Here is a 15,421-nt window from a genome sequence, read left to right as displayed (position 1 = left end):
CTCCGGATCCCCTAGGCCCGGGCTTATCAGGAAACCTCCTGTGAAACGCTCTGACAAGTCTGGAAGCAGAAACATCATCCGCCCTCACCCATGAGTTATCCTCGGGTCCGAAACCCTTCCAAGCGACGAGATACTGCAAACTCCCTCTATACCGTCTAGAATTTAGGATGCGGGAAATTTCATATTCCCCGTCCTCCACCACCGGAGGAACAGTGGCAGAGGCGTCACCAACCGACAAATCAGCTCTTTTCAACAGAGAAACATGAAACACTGGATTAATCTTCCAGGAGGTAGGAACCTCCAACCTAACAGCAGATTGGTTAACTATCTGAAGCACCTTAAAGGGCCCTACAAACTTGGGACCCAATTTTTTAGAAGGAATCCTCAATCGCAGATTCTTAGAGGACAACCAAACCATGTCACCAATAGCAAACGAAACCTCTTGCCGTTTCCTATCAAAGTACCTCTTAGATTTTTTGTTAGCCTCCTGAAGATTATCACGCACATCCGTCCAAACTCTCTCCAAATCACCGGAAAAACTCTCCTCCTCAGGCACAGCCGATACCAATTTGGAGAATGACCCAAAAGACGGATGTCTCCCAGAACAACAAAAAAAAGGCGAACACCCAGCAGAAGAGGATGTATGGTTGTTAAGAGCAAATTCAGCAAGTGGCAGAAACTCAGACCACCCCTCTTGATTGTCTGCCACAAAGCAACGCAAGAACTGCTCAACATCCTGGTTCTTTCTTTTTGTCTGGCCATTAGACTCAGGATGATATCCGGATGAAAACGACAAATGAACTCCCAACCTGTCACAAAAGGCACGCCAAAAACGAGCCACGAACTGAGGTCCCCTATCAGAAACAATGTCAGTAGGAACGCCATGTAGTCTGACAATTTCCTTGACAAAGGCCTTAGCGAGTGTCTTAGCGCAAGGCAGTTTGATGAAGGGAACCAAGTGACACATCTTGCTAAAACGGTCCACGACCACCCAGATGACCGTGAAACCTTCAGAGGGGGGAAGGTCAGTAATAAAGTCCATAGCCAGATGTGTCCAAGATGCACTAGGAACCTCCAGAGGGCAAAGCAACCCCGCAGCAGGAGCATGCGAAGACTTAGATCTAGCACACACAGTACATTGACGCACCCACTTAATGACTTCCTTCTGCCATCCAGGCCACCATAAACTGCGACCCACAAGTCTCTTGGTCTCAGAAATTCCTGGATGACCTGCCAACCGAGACTCATGACACTCAACAAACAAATCTCTCCTAAAGGTACTAGGCACAAACAACCTCCCATGGGGAGTGTTAGATGGGGCATTCTCCTGAGCTTTAAGAATCTCATCCTCCAAAACGGAGTCCAAAGCAGCAATCACAACACCTTCTTGTAAAATGCTCTCCTCCTTCTCCTCCTCCTTGATAGTGGAGGGTCTTGGCCAGTCCTTGATTACTGTGACCTTGTCAGGGTCTGGTACTACACCTTCGGCGCTTACCACATGACCTAGGTACTGTACCTTGGGCTTCAACAGGTGGCATTTTGACGGCTTCACCTTCAGGCCAAAACCAGCTAGGGCTTCAAACACCTCGGCCAGGTGCTTCAGGTGATCTTCATAGGACTTGGAGTATACAATGACGTCATTCAGGTACAGCAGTACTGTCTCGAAGTTCTTATGTCCTAGACAGCACTCCATCAACCGCTGGAAGGTTCCTGGGGCGTTGCAGAGCCCGAATGGCATGCAGTTGAACTCACTGAGGCCCATCGGCATTGTAAATGCGGTCTTTTCTTTATCCGCCTCTGCTACAGGAACCTGCCAATACCCACTAGTGAGATCCAAAGTAGAGAAATAATTAGCAGATCTTAATGCAGCTATTGACTCCTCAATCCTGGGTAATGGGTATGCATCTTTATGTGTAATGCGGTTAATTTGCCTGTTGTCAACACACATTCTCATTGTACCATCCTTTTTCCTTACGAGAACTAATGGAGCTGCCCATGGACTACAACTATCTCTTATCACCCCAGCCTCCTTCATCTCCCGTAACATCCCTTTTTTCATTTTGATAGTGTGCTGGGGGTACAGGCCGGTACCTCTCTTTGATGGGTGGATGATCTCCCGTGGGGATATGGTGTTGTACCCCTTTTACCTGCCCAAAATCTAGTGGGTGTTTGCTGAAGACCCGCTCATACTCCTGGACCACCTGGTATACTCCATGTTTTTGGTGCTGAGGGGTGGAGTCGGTGCCCACGTGTAGCTTCTGACACCAGTCCTCCATCTGCCTCTTGGAGCCATTATCCTCCGCCGGTTTGGATGGAGGTAAGGGTTCCACTGTCTTTATAGAATTGTTACTGACGGTGAATAATTTGGCAAGTGTAGCATACGGGGCAAATGGACCTCCTTCTCCCCAATATTCAGGATGCGGACTGGCACTCTCCCATGGCGGACATCGACTACCCCCCTGGCTGTCAAGATGGTGGGCCTACTGTCAGAGTATACGGGCTCTACCAGGGCCTGGTAATCTCTACCCCTGAGACCGATTGCTGCCCGACACCATATCAACATTTCACTTCTTGGGGGCATGGCAATGGGGAATGGGTCACTCATCCTGACACTGCCAATTTCACCACCAGACAGTTCTATCTGTTGTCTTCTCATCAGGGCTCTGATCTCTCTCTGCAGAACCCGCTGCTGACTGGAACTGGTGGTCTCCGCAACCTGCGGTAACAAGACAATAATTTCTGAAAGACAATTTTCAATGACATTAGTGCCTAAGGTTATCATGGGATGACTTTCTCGGCGATCAATGTCAACAATTATCATTCCTTGTGATGGCAACTCTACTTTGCCAACCTTTATGGTCACTTCTTTAAACCCCACTTGAGGTACGGGCTGACCATTGCTGGCATAGATGCTTAAATGTTCATCTGGACGGCGGGTAATGTCCGAATCAGTCCAGTATTGTTTGTAAAGAATGTAGGGGATGGTGGTCACCTGGGATCCAGTGTCCAGCAACGCCCTCATTGGGATGCCATCAAGCATGACAGGTAGGACCAGCCATCCTCCCACGTACTTGTCTCGCCAGCTGTGTGGGCCTGGTGGTCTTACTCCTGAGGGTTGGCCCTCTGCCCCAGGTTTTGCTCATTTAAATTACAGTACCTTGCATAGTGTCCTGGCTTGTGACAGCAGCGACAGATGGGCTGTCCGTCCTGGTCGTAGCGGTCACTGTTCCTCCCTCTGGTTGGTGGAATCCTCCTCTGTCGTCGCCACGGGACGTCCTCCGGACTGGAAGCCAGCTGGATCTTTTCCTTGGGGGACACCTGCATGGACTGCACCGTTTTGGTTAGTGCAGCTACACTTTTAGTCAGCTCTTGGACCTGAAAGTGCAGGTCTGTAGACGGGGCATTGTCCAGAGTCTGTGCATCAGCTCCTACAGGCTCTGGGGAAAAGCGTGCCACCTCCTGGTGGTATGTGATAGCTGGGCACCGGTGGGATGCAGCGCCTCCTGGTGTTGACTCTCGCAGCACCCGGATGGCTCTGTCTTTAAATTGTACAAAGTCCAGATCGGGATTTTGCAGAGCCATTATGTGCAGCTGTGTCCGGTGAGCGCTGGACAGGAGCCCCTCAATGAACTGCTCAGTTAACAGTCTGTTCTCATCATGCACATTGTCGGGGTCTACCTGTTTGATGGCCCTCAGTGCCTCCTGCAGGTTTAAAGCATTGTCCCGTACACTGTCCTGCGCCCGTTGTTTTCACCCGTAAAACTTCATTTTTATCTCAGCTGTAGTGCGGGTGTCAAAGGTGTCCTTTAGGCAGGCCAGTATCTCTTTCACAGTCCTTTTGTCTCTGGCTGACCAGGACTTCACTTCTCTCTGGGCTGCACCAATCAACTGGCCTATGAGGATGCTCACTTTCTGCTCCTCGGACAGGGGATACACTTTAAACAAGCTGCGCAATCTTTCTTTAAAGTCACTCAGGGTGTGTGACTCTCCTGAGTACTGAGGCAACCACGCCGCCCCGGTATATATGGCATGGAGAATGGCATTACCGCGGCAGCGGCCGCGGCTGAAGTTCCCTCCATATTGGCCGTCTTCTTCCCCCCTAGTGAACCGTGGCCTACCTTCTTTCACTTTTCTTCCGTAGGCCGCAGTTCCGCAGGTGATGGTCTCCTTGTAGGACCTGGCGTCGCACGCGTCTGACGTCAGCGCTCGCTGGGGCTCCTTCCAGGACCTGGCGCTGCGTCAGTGCGTGAGGCGGGGCTTGGGCTTCGTGCGCTTCCAGCGGTTACACCCCTCTTCTTTCCGCGCGGCGACCCGAAAATGGCGGACAATGGCGGGAAACAGCGGCAATTGGCGGGAAAACTTCACCACGGTATGCCACACAGTTCGTGAAGGTGCACAGTACCCAGTGGCAACGGGCACGAGTTCCTGCCAACTACGCCAAAGTTGACGCGCCCCCTGGGCCGTGGGGTACCCGGAGCCGGGCCGGTAGGTGCTGGGGGTTGTAGTCACAGTGGCTGTGACCCGGTCCGTGACCCAGGTGGTCAAACCAAAGGGTAGTATTTGTGTACAAATGTTAATGTCCGACTACGCCACCTGTGGAATGCGGTAAATAGGAACCGCCACTGCGGAACAGTCCTCTGAAGCTGATGTTTGGCAGTAAGGGTGGTATTACTCCCCACAGGAAGAGTGTAGCTTCAGGGCAGCGTGTGGATGATGGTGGTTGTGCAGGGTGTCGCGGTGCAGAAATAATCACAGAGTCCGTATAGTGCAGTCCCAGGGCTTTTACTGGTGGCAATTATACAGGCCCCAACGGGAGTACTGGCTAGTGATGAGGGCCTGGTCAGTCTGGGAGCAAGCATAGAGTCCTCCTGGCCAGGTGGAGTTGTAGGCCTGCCGTTCTTACTATGCTCTTTGGCTATCCCGCTTGTAGCTGTGTTGTAGCCCACGTCCCTGAGTGTAACGTGCTGTGCTCACCCGTATGGCTGGCAGCTCGGGCCTTGTGGATTCATTGCTCCTCCTTGGCGGTACTGGTCCCTCTGTGCTGCTGAGCCTCCGGGCTTCTGATGGGGGCCAGGAGACCTGCAATCTCCTGCCCTGCGGTATCTGCTGCTGGGTTTGCAATCCCCACAGCCTCGGACTCCGGTGTCCGGTTCTCTGTAGACTCTGGCTAGGACGAGCTATCTCCAGCTCCAGTCTCTAGCTCCTTACTCCTTGGTGTCCACAACTCGACTTCTCACACTGAACTAAGCTAACCCCGCCTCCAGACCCAGTTATATAGGGCAGGATCCTCCCCTTTCTGGCCTGGAGCCAGGATGTGTTGCATGTACTGTGTTCCTGACCAGGAAACCCCTGTTTGCTCTCAGACAAGGCTTTATTACCACTGTGGCAACCAGACCCTCTGGGGTGCCACAATACCATACTGCTTGCTTGCTTGCACTTGAAATTGGGCCTTTTAGGCATGTGGAGGCGGAATCTGGCCACCACGTCATTGCTGTGTCGGAGGCCTGGTATCCATACTTAGTCCCCATCCGCTCAGCGGCCGGGTGTCCACGCTTGGGTGTCCAGGGGGAGGCCGGGTGTTCATACTCGGTCCCCAGCCACCCCTATTTGTACCGGTGCTCCTTATACACAAGCGCGCATACCAAAACATTACCTTTGCCCTCCCCAGTGCATTTAGTGGGAAGAACAGCCTAACCACAAACACGTGGACAAGTGAATGTGGCCAGGGATGGTCCATCTCACTGATGCCTTCACACTGGGTTAATATTGTGCAAGCCGGGACACAGTTGGACACTGGGATGCAACACGTCCTCCAGACATAGAGGATTGCGGGTCCTGGGTCAATCAGGCTTCAACACAAAGTTCAGAAGGTAGACAACAGCAGTGGTCGGCCTCCTACACAATGAGTAAATTATTCATGATCATGAGGCCATCCATCTCCTTAGCTTTCTGTTCCTTGGAATGCAAGCGCATGTATGTAGTGGCGGCTAGGCCTGAGGTGGTCAGTATTTTGGCTCCGAGGATTGCTGGATGTTTTCCTGCTACTATCCCAGTTCTATGACTCCCATTAAACAAAGCTTCAGGTGATGAATGATGGATGAGGTGGTGGCAAAGGAGAAAGAGCAGGAGGAACAGGGACCATTCACATCAATATCAGGCCAGTCAACCACACATGTCTTGTAGGATATGTTTCTGTACCAAAAGGAGCGGTTCGGCTACACAGTTATAGGGCATACAGTGAGTGCAATGCCTACCAAAAATTTCGAGGCACTCCAATGCCCCTTGGAAGTGACATGGAGGTCAGAGGGCCTTAACTAAACAGTTTTTTTCAATTATAGCAACTGGGTCTCCTGTACACTGTTGGCCTAAGCAGTGAATGGAAGGCTTTCCAAAATTGATGAGAAACTGCAATACCCCTTGAAACAGACGTGGATTACAGCGTACTAAAAACCTTCTACCCATTATTGGGGAGTGGGTCTCCCTTAGTGTTCGCCTATGCATTGAAAAGCAAAAGCTGACTAAAATTAGGAGGAAATGCAATGCCCGTTGGAAGAGTCGTGAAAGTTAGAGGTAATTAAAAACAACATTTCAATGCCCCTTGGAAGAGCTGTGGAGTTCAGAGTGGTTTAACAAGACCATTTTAATGCCCCTTGGAAGAGACGTGGAGTTCAGAGTGGTTTAACAAGACAGTTTTAATGCCCCTTGGAAGAGACATGGAGGTCCCAGTGGAATAAAAAGACAATATCAATGCCCCTTGGAAGAGTGGTGGAGGTCCCAGTGGAATAAAAAGACAATATCAATGCCCCTTGGAAGAGTGGTGGAGGTTACAGTGGAATAAAAAGACAATATCAATGCCCCTTGGAAGAGTGGTGGAGGTCGCAGTGGAATAAAAAGACAATATCAATGCCCCTTGGAAGAGTGGTGGAGGTCCCAGTGGAATAAAAAGACAATATCAATGACCCTTGGAAGAGACGTGGAGGTCACAGTAGCTTAACAAGACGATTTTAATGCCCCTTACAAGAGCCATGCAGTAAAGCATATTAAAAACAATATTCCCATTATTGGGGAGTGGGTCTCCCATTGTCTTTGCCTATGCCATCCAAGCAAAAGCTGTGAAAAATTAGGACGGAGGAACTTGCAATGCCCCTTACAAGAGCCATGCAGTACAGCATATTAAAAACATTATTCCCATTATTGGGGAGTGGGTCTCCCATAGTCTTTGCCTATGCCTTCCAAGCAAAAGCTGCCAAAAAATAGGACGGAGGAACTTGCAATGCCCCTTACAAGAACCATGCAGTACAGCATATTAAAAACATTATTCCCATTATTGGGGAGTGGGTCTCCCATAGTCTTTGCCTATGCCTTCCAAGCAAGAGCTGCCAAAAATTAGGACAGAGGAACTTGCAATGCCCCTTACAAGAGCCATGCAGTACAGCATATTAAAAACATTATTCCCATTATTGGGGAGTGGGTCTCCCATTGTCTTTGCTTATGCCTTCCAAGCAAAAGCTGCCAAAAATTAGGACGGAGGAACTTGCAATGCTGGCAACATGGACCACGGTCACCCTGGTGGTATAGTGGTGGTGGAGGCTGAGGATAGGGAGAAGAGCAAAAAACAGCCGAAATGAGGAAGCGTATACCTATGTGTGTGTGTGAAGCGGTGCATGGGAATACATCTCCCGAAATAACATAGTGGATTTGACTTTATGTTACTCTGCTGTCATTTGGTGGTTATGAGAAGTCTGGCCCAATCCAGCCCTTGTTCATTTTGATAAGGGTCAGCTTGTCAGCATTGTCAGTTGACAGGCGAGTGTGCTTATCAGTTATAATTCCCCCAGCGGCACTAAAAACACGCTCCGATAACACGCTAGCGGCAGGGCAGGCCAGGACCTCCAAGGCGTACAGAGCAAGTTCATTCCAAGTGTCCAGCTTGGATACCCAATAATTAAAAGGCACAGAGGAATCACGGAGGATGCTGGTACGGTCGGCAAGGTACTCCCTCACCATCTTTTGAAACTTTCCACTCCTTGTGAGAGTACCCCGCACCTCAGGGCCTGTAAGCTGGCTGGGTCTCAGAAAACTGTCCCAGAACGTTGACAGTGTTCCCCTGCCTCTGCTGGATTGGAGTTGCGTCTCTCTCGCCTGTACGCCTTGGTTGGGCAAGGGCCTTCTGGTACTGCCCCATTTTTGTAGACCTCTCCACCTCAGGAATAAGAGAGTGAAAGTTCTCCTTGTAGCGGTGGTCTAAAAGTGTCACCAACCAGTAATGACTGTCACCCAACATTTTGACAACGAGAAGGTCACGGTAAAGGCAACGTAGCATAAAGTCAGCCATGCGTGCCAGATTGGTAACGGGCAAGACTTCCGTGTCCTCACCAAGATGACGACTGACCATGCTCTCCTCCTCCTCCTCCCCCCTGTCCTCAGGCCACCCACACTGAACCAACGGTATGACAGTTGTACAGGTACTACCATCTACAGCGCATGATACCAGCTCCTGTTCTTCCTCCTCCTCCTCTCCCTCATTGTCCCCCAATGCACGTTGGGATGAGATGAGGCTGGGCTGTGTGCAATTGCCCACTATGGCTTCTTGATCCATCTCATCATACTCTGGCTGCAATGCCTCCTCTTTAATTCTCTGCAGAGAGCGTTGCAAAAGACAGACAAGTGGGATGCTGATGCTAATGATGGCGTCATTGCCACTCACCATCTTGGTGGACTCCTCAAAGTTTGTCAGGATGGTACATATGTCAGACATCCAGGTCCACTCCTGAGGTTTTATGTGTGGAGTCTGACCTGAATATCGACGGCCTTGTTGCAGCTGGTACTCCACAACTGTTCTCTTCTGCTCACAAATCCTTTGCAACATGTGGAGGGTAGAGTTCCAATGTGTGGGGACATCACACACCAGTCTGTGTGCCGGAAGCTGCAAATGCTGCTGCAACACAGCAAGGGCGGCGGAAGCTGTTGCCGACTTCCGAAAATGAGCTGAAGGGCGGCGTACTTTGACGAGCAGATCTGGCAACTCGGGGTACGATTTAAGAAACCGCTGAACCACGAGGTTAAGCACATGAGCCAGGCATAGTACGTGTGTGATCTTGCCTCGCCTCAGAGCCGCCACCAGGTTACGGCCATTGTCACACACGACCAGGCCTGGATGTAGGTTCAGCGGTCTCAGCCACAGATCTGCCTGCTCTTTCACAGCTGTCCACAACTCACAAGCAGTGTGAGGTTTATCACCTAAGCTTATGAGTTTCAGCACAGCCTGTTGCCGCTTGGCTGAGGCAGTACTGCAGTGTTTCCAGCTTGTAACTGATGTGGTGATATCTGAGATGGAGGCTGAACATGAGGAGGAGGAGGAGGATGATGCGCAGGAGCTGTACACTGTGGGGGCAACTCTGACTGACATAGGGCCCACAATCCTTGGTGTGGGGAGGATGTGCTCCGTCCCAAGGTCCGACTGGGTCCCGGCTTCCACTATGTTTACCCAGTGTGCCGTCAGGGAGATGTACCGTCCCTGGCCATAAGCACTTGTCCACGTGTCCGTTGTCAGGTGGACTCTCCCAGTAACTGCGTTGTTGAGGGCACGGCAGATGTTTTAGGACACGTGCTTGTGTAGTGCGGGGATGGCACACGAGGCAAAATAGTGTCGGCAGGGGACTGAGTACCGAGGGACGGCCACCGCCATAAGGTTGCGGAAGGATTCCGTCTCCACCAGCCTAAAAGGCAGCATTTCCAACGCAAGCAGTCTTGAAATGTGCGAATTTAGGACTGTGGCCTGTGGGGCGTTGGCTGCGAATTTGCACTTTCGTTCAAAGGTCTGGGATATGGACAATTGAACGCTGCGATGGGACGTGGACGTGGACGTTGATGCTGTTTCTTGAGAAACTGCCATAACAAGTGAAGACTGAGAGGAGGGGGCATCTTTACATGCAGTATGGACAGGGGATTGCCTTGCACGGACAACAGGGGGTTCTCTTACACGCACAATAGCGGAAGAACCAGTGGTGACGCCCGCTGACACTGGTCATGGACCCTGGGGTTCGCCCCACAAAGTCTGGTGCTTTGCTGCCATGTGCCTGATCATGCTGGTGGTGGTCAGGCTGGTAGTTTTGTCACCCCTGCTGATACTGCCCTGGCAGGTGGACCCCGGCTTTCTTTGCCTCCACGTTTTGGTGACGACCCTGCCCTATGTCAGGGTTTTGTTAGAACCCTCCTGTTAGTTTTTTCTATCTTGTGTTTTGTGGTCACGTGACCATCTGCCTATATATTCCAGCTCCGCCCTTCTGGCCTTGCTGGACTTCAGTGTTGTTTGACTGTCTCTCTAGCCAGGTGCTTCGGTGTCTATCTCTGTCTAGTTTGCTTGGTCCTCTGGGACCTCTAGTACTTTTTGTCAGTTTGTCTTTTGTGCTCTGTAACAACTTCTGTTTAGGAGGTGTCCCATTTTTGTCCCAGTCCTTAGTTCATTTAGGGACCCCTCCCTTAATTCTATAGGTCTTCGTTCAGACTAGCCGAGGACTAAGGCGGGTCTGTTCACAAGGAACAGGCAGCCCGCTACATCGTAGGGATTCAGCTTAGTCTTACTGTAGGGACAGCTTTCCCCTATCTTTCCTTAGTTTATGTTGCAGATCTCAACAGTAAGTCCAGCCCAAAAAAAAAAACTAAAAGGAAAGAAATTCGGGGATCAGTATGGTTTCTGTCCAGGAGTTGGCTCAACGCCTGCAGGGATTGTCTCTGGAGGTGGCCGAGCTTCAGCAACACGTGAGTAGCTGTCCTGGAGCGCATTTTGTCGAACCCAAGGTAGGACTGCCTGATGTTTTTTATGGTAAACACAAGATTTTTTTTCCTTTAAAATTCTTGTTTGTTATATTTTCGTTTGAGACCAAGATCCTCTGGGAATGAATCACAGCGCATTGGTTTTATTATGTCACTTTTGCACAAAGAACCACAGGGTTGGGCCTTTTCTCTCCAGCCAAATGATCCGTGTTTAAGTTCTGTTGAAGAATTTTTTTCTGCTATGGGGCTATTATATGACGATCCTGATCGAATCTCATCTGCTGAATCAGAACTTAGACGTTTGAATCAGGGGTCTGAAGATGTTGAAAATTATTGCACACACTTCAGGAGATGAGCCTCAGAAGTTAAATGGAATGATTCTGCGCTGAGATGTTTATTTCTTGCTGGTCTGAGTGAAAGGATTAAGGATTTGCTAATTGCATTCCCTGCACCTGAGACTCTGCAGGAAGCTATGCAGTTAGCTGTTCGTGTGGACAGGAGACTGTGGTCCAGGGTGAATGATGTAAAAACTCCTGTAACGTCAGGTCCTAGTTCCCAGAAAATCTGCTCTGACAGCGGAGAACCAATGGAGGTGGGGGCAATGTCACCCCGCTCTCAGGAAAGAGACCGGAGATTCGTCGAGGGTTTATGTCTTTATTGTGGTAAGGCTGATCATTTGATTAAGTATTGTGAGCGTCATTTAAGTAAAGAAAAAAAAAGGTCAGTTACGCCCGTATAGCTTGTTTACGCTCTGCAGGAGTATTTCTTTCTGGGAGTACTACTCTGCAGGGAGATTTGATTGAATTTCAGGTATTTGTGGATTGTGGTTCAACACTTAATGTTATTGATAAAGGGTTTTTGGAAAACCTTAAATTGAAATCCAAACCTTTGTCATCACCTATTTCTGTAGTTGCAATTGATAACACTCCTTTGAAATGTATTACTCACAAGACTGCTGCATTTTCCCTCACTATCAATGGAGTTCACCAAGAAATTTTGGACTTGGTTGTTTTGGATAATTTGCCCTCTCCAGTTGTTCTAGGATTGCCTTGGTTAAAACTGCACAATCCTTTATTGGACTGGTCAACTAATGTGATTAAGTCTTGGAGTCCCAAGTGCTATGATAAATATTGTAATGGTTGCATTGCGGCTGTGGAAAAAGGGGAATTACCTGTACCTATTCAAGATTTTTGGAGGGTTTTTTCAGAGGAGGAGTCGCAAATTTTACCTCCTCATAGGGATTATGATTGCGCCATTGAGTTTGTTCCTGGAGCTACTCTTCCCAAAAGTCGCTTGTTTAATCTGACTATCCCTGAAAGAAAGGCTTTGGAGGAGTACATAGAGACTAGCCTGGCTGCTGGTCACATTAGACCTTCTAAGTCGCCTGTGGCAGTTGGATTCTTCTTTGATAAAAAAAAGGACGGCGGTTTACGTACATGTCTGGATTTTCGTGAAATTAATAAGATTACCGTACTCAATTCCTACCCATTACCGTTAATTCCTGACTTGTTTAACCAGTTAGTGGGAGCCAAGTGGTTCTCCAAAATTGATCTCCGGGGGGCATACAATTTGTTACGTGTGAAGGAGGGTGATGAATGGAAAACTGCTTTTAACACTCCGGTAGGTCATTTTGAGAATCTGGTGATGCCTTTTGGTCTTACCAATGCACCTGCATTTTTTCAGAACCTTATTAATGACATCCTGAGACCTCTGATTGGTAAGAATGTGGTTGTGTATTTGGATGACATTTTGATTTATTCACCAGATCTGGAGTCCCATTGGCAGAGTGTACATGAAGTTTTGCAGTTATTGGGTGCGTCAGTGTACTGTGTGCGCTAAGTCAAAGGCTTCACATACTCCTGCGGGGTTGCTTTGCCCTCTGGAGGTTCCTAGTGCGCCTTGGACGCATCTCACTATGGATTTTATTACTGATCTTCCTGTGTCCGAGGGTTTTACTGTCATCAGGTTGGTCGTGGACCGTTTTAGTAAGATGTGTCATTTGGTTCCATTCATTAAGTTGCCCTGCGCCAAGACACTCGCTAAGGCGTTTATTAAGCAGATTGTCAAGCTCCATGGTGTTCCCACGGATATTGTTTCTGATAGAGGACCTCAGTTTGTGGCTCGCTTTTGGCATGCTTTTTGTGACAGGTTGGGAGTCCATTTGTCATTTTCGTCTGGTTATCATCCTGAGTCTAATGGACCGACTGAAAGAAAGAACCAGGATGTTGAACAGTTTTTGCGTTGTTTTGTGGCGGACAATCAAGAGGTGTGGTCGGAGTTTCTGCCTCTCGCAGAATTTGCTCTTAACAATCATACATCCTCCCCTGCTGGGTGTTCTCCTTTTTTTGTTGTACTGGGAGACATCCGTCTTTTGGTTCGTTTTCCAAATTGGGGTCGGCGGTGCCGGAGGAGGAGAATTTTTCCGGTGATTTGGAGAGAGTTTGGACTAATGTACGTTGTAACCTGCAAGAGGCTAACAAGAAGTCCAAGAAGTATTTTGACAGGAAACGTAAAGAGGTTTTGTTTACTGTGGGTGACATGGTTTGGTTGTCCTCGAAGAACCTGCGGTTGAGGATTCCCTCTAAAAAACTGGGTCCTAAGTTTGTGGGTCCATTTAAAGTGCTTCAAGTTGTTAACCCGTCTGCTGTTAGGTTGGATGGCCCTACTTCCTGGAATATTAATCCTGTGTTTCATGTTTCCTTGTTGAAAAAGGCTGACGTATCTGTGTTATGATCTGCTACAAGCACTAAGGAAAGACAGGAGATCGGTCCCTACAATAGAACTAAACTGGATCCCTACGATGTAACGGGGAACCTGATCCTGCGATCAGACCCGCTAAAGTCCTCAGCTAGTCTGTACGAAGACCTATAGATGCAAGGGAGGGATCCCTACAAGAACTAGGGACTGGGATAAAGTTGGACACCTCCTAGCAGAAATTGTAGCCGTAAAAGACAAACACACAACAAAGAACATAGAGGTCAGAAGACCTAGCAAAACTAACAGAAAAAGGTAACAGAGCACCAAGCTAGCTCAAGAGTAGTAATTACAATGAAGTCCAGCAAGGCCAGAAGGGCGGAGCCGGATTAAATAGGCAAAAAAGGTCATGTGACCAGCAAACAAGAAAAAAACCAACAGGAGAGTTCTAACAGTACCCCCTCTTCTAAGAGGATCCTCCGGATCCCCTAGGCCCGGGCTTATCAGGAAACCTCCTGTGAAACGCTCTGACAAGTCTGGAAGCAGAAACATCATCCGCCCTCACCCATGAGTTATCCTCGGGTCCGAAACCCTTCCAAGCGACGAGATACTGCAAACTCCCTCTATACCGTCTAGAATTTAGGATGCGGGAAATTTCATATTCCCCGTCCTCCACCACCGGAGGAACAGTGGCAGAGGCGTCACCAACCGACAAATCAGCTCTTTTCAACAGAGAAACATGAAACACCGGATTAATCTTCCAGGAGGTAGGAACCTCCAACCTAACAGCAGATTGGTTAACTATCTGAAGCACCTTAAAGGGCCCTACAAACTTGGGACCCAATTTTTTAGAAGGAATCCTCAATCGCAGATTCTTAGAGGACAACCAAACCATGTCACCAATAGCAAACGAAACCTCTTGCCGTTTCCTATCAAAGTACCTCTTAGATTTTTTGTTAGCCTCCTGAAGATTATCATGCACATCCGTCCAAACTCTCTCCAAATCACCGGAAAAACTCTCCTCCTCAGGCACAGCCGATACCAATTTGGAGAATGACCCAAAAGACGGATGTCTCCCAGAACAACAAAAAAAAGGCGAACACCCAGCAGAAGAGGATGTATGGTTGTTAAGAGCAAATTCAGCAAGTGGCAGAAACTCAGACCACCCCTCTTGATTGTCTGCCACAAAGCAACGCAAGAACTGCTCAACATCCTGGTTCTTTCTTTTTGTCTGGCCATTAGACTCAGGATGATATCCGGATGAAAACGACAAATGAACTCCCAACCTGTCACAAAAGGCACGCCAAAAACGAGCCACGAACTGAGGTCCCCTATCAGAAACAATGTCAGTAGGAACGCCATGTAGTCTGACAATTTCCTTGACAAAGGCCTTAGCGAGTGTCTTAGCGCAAGGCAGTTTGATGAAGGGAACCAAGTGACACATCTTGCTAAAACGGTCCACGACCACCCAGATGACCGTGAAACCTTCAGAGGGGGGAAGGTCAGTAATAAAGTCCATAGCCAAATGTGTCCAAGGTGCACTAGGAACCTCCAGAGGGCAAAGCAACCCCGCAGCAGGAGCATGCGAAGACTTAGATCTAGCACACACAGTACATTGACGCACCCACTTAATGACTTCCTTCTGCCATCCAGGCCACCATAAACTGCGACCCACAAGTCTCTTGGTCTCAGAAATTCCTGGATGACCTGCCAACCGAGACTCATGACACTCAACAAACAAATCTCTCCTAAAGGTACTAGGCACAAACAACCTCCCATGGGGAGTGTTAGATGGGGCATTCTCCTGAGCTTTAAGAATCTCATCCTCCAAAACGGAGTCCAAAGCAGCAATCACAACACCTTCTTGTAAAATGCTCTCCTCCTTCTCCTCCTCAGCACCGACCATGGGAGAAAAGCTGCGAGACAAAGCATCCGCTTTAACATTCTTGGT

This window comes from Phyllobates terribilis, unplaced genomic scaffold, assembly GCF_046119375.1.
Source record: "Phyllobates terribilis strain yellow unplaced genomic scaffold, ASM4611937v1 Scaffold_2__4_contigs__length_985480577, whole genome shotgun sequence".
In the NCBI taxonomy this organism is placed as follows: Eukaryota; Metazoa; Chordata; class Amphibia; order Anura; family Dendrobatidae; genus Phyllobates; species Phyllobates terribilis.
Note: the sequence above shows the minus strand (reverse complement) of the source record.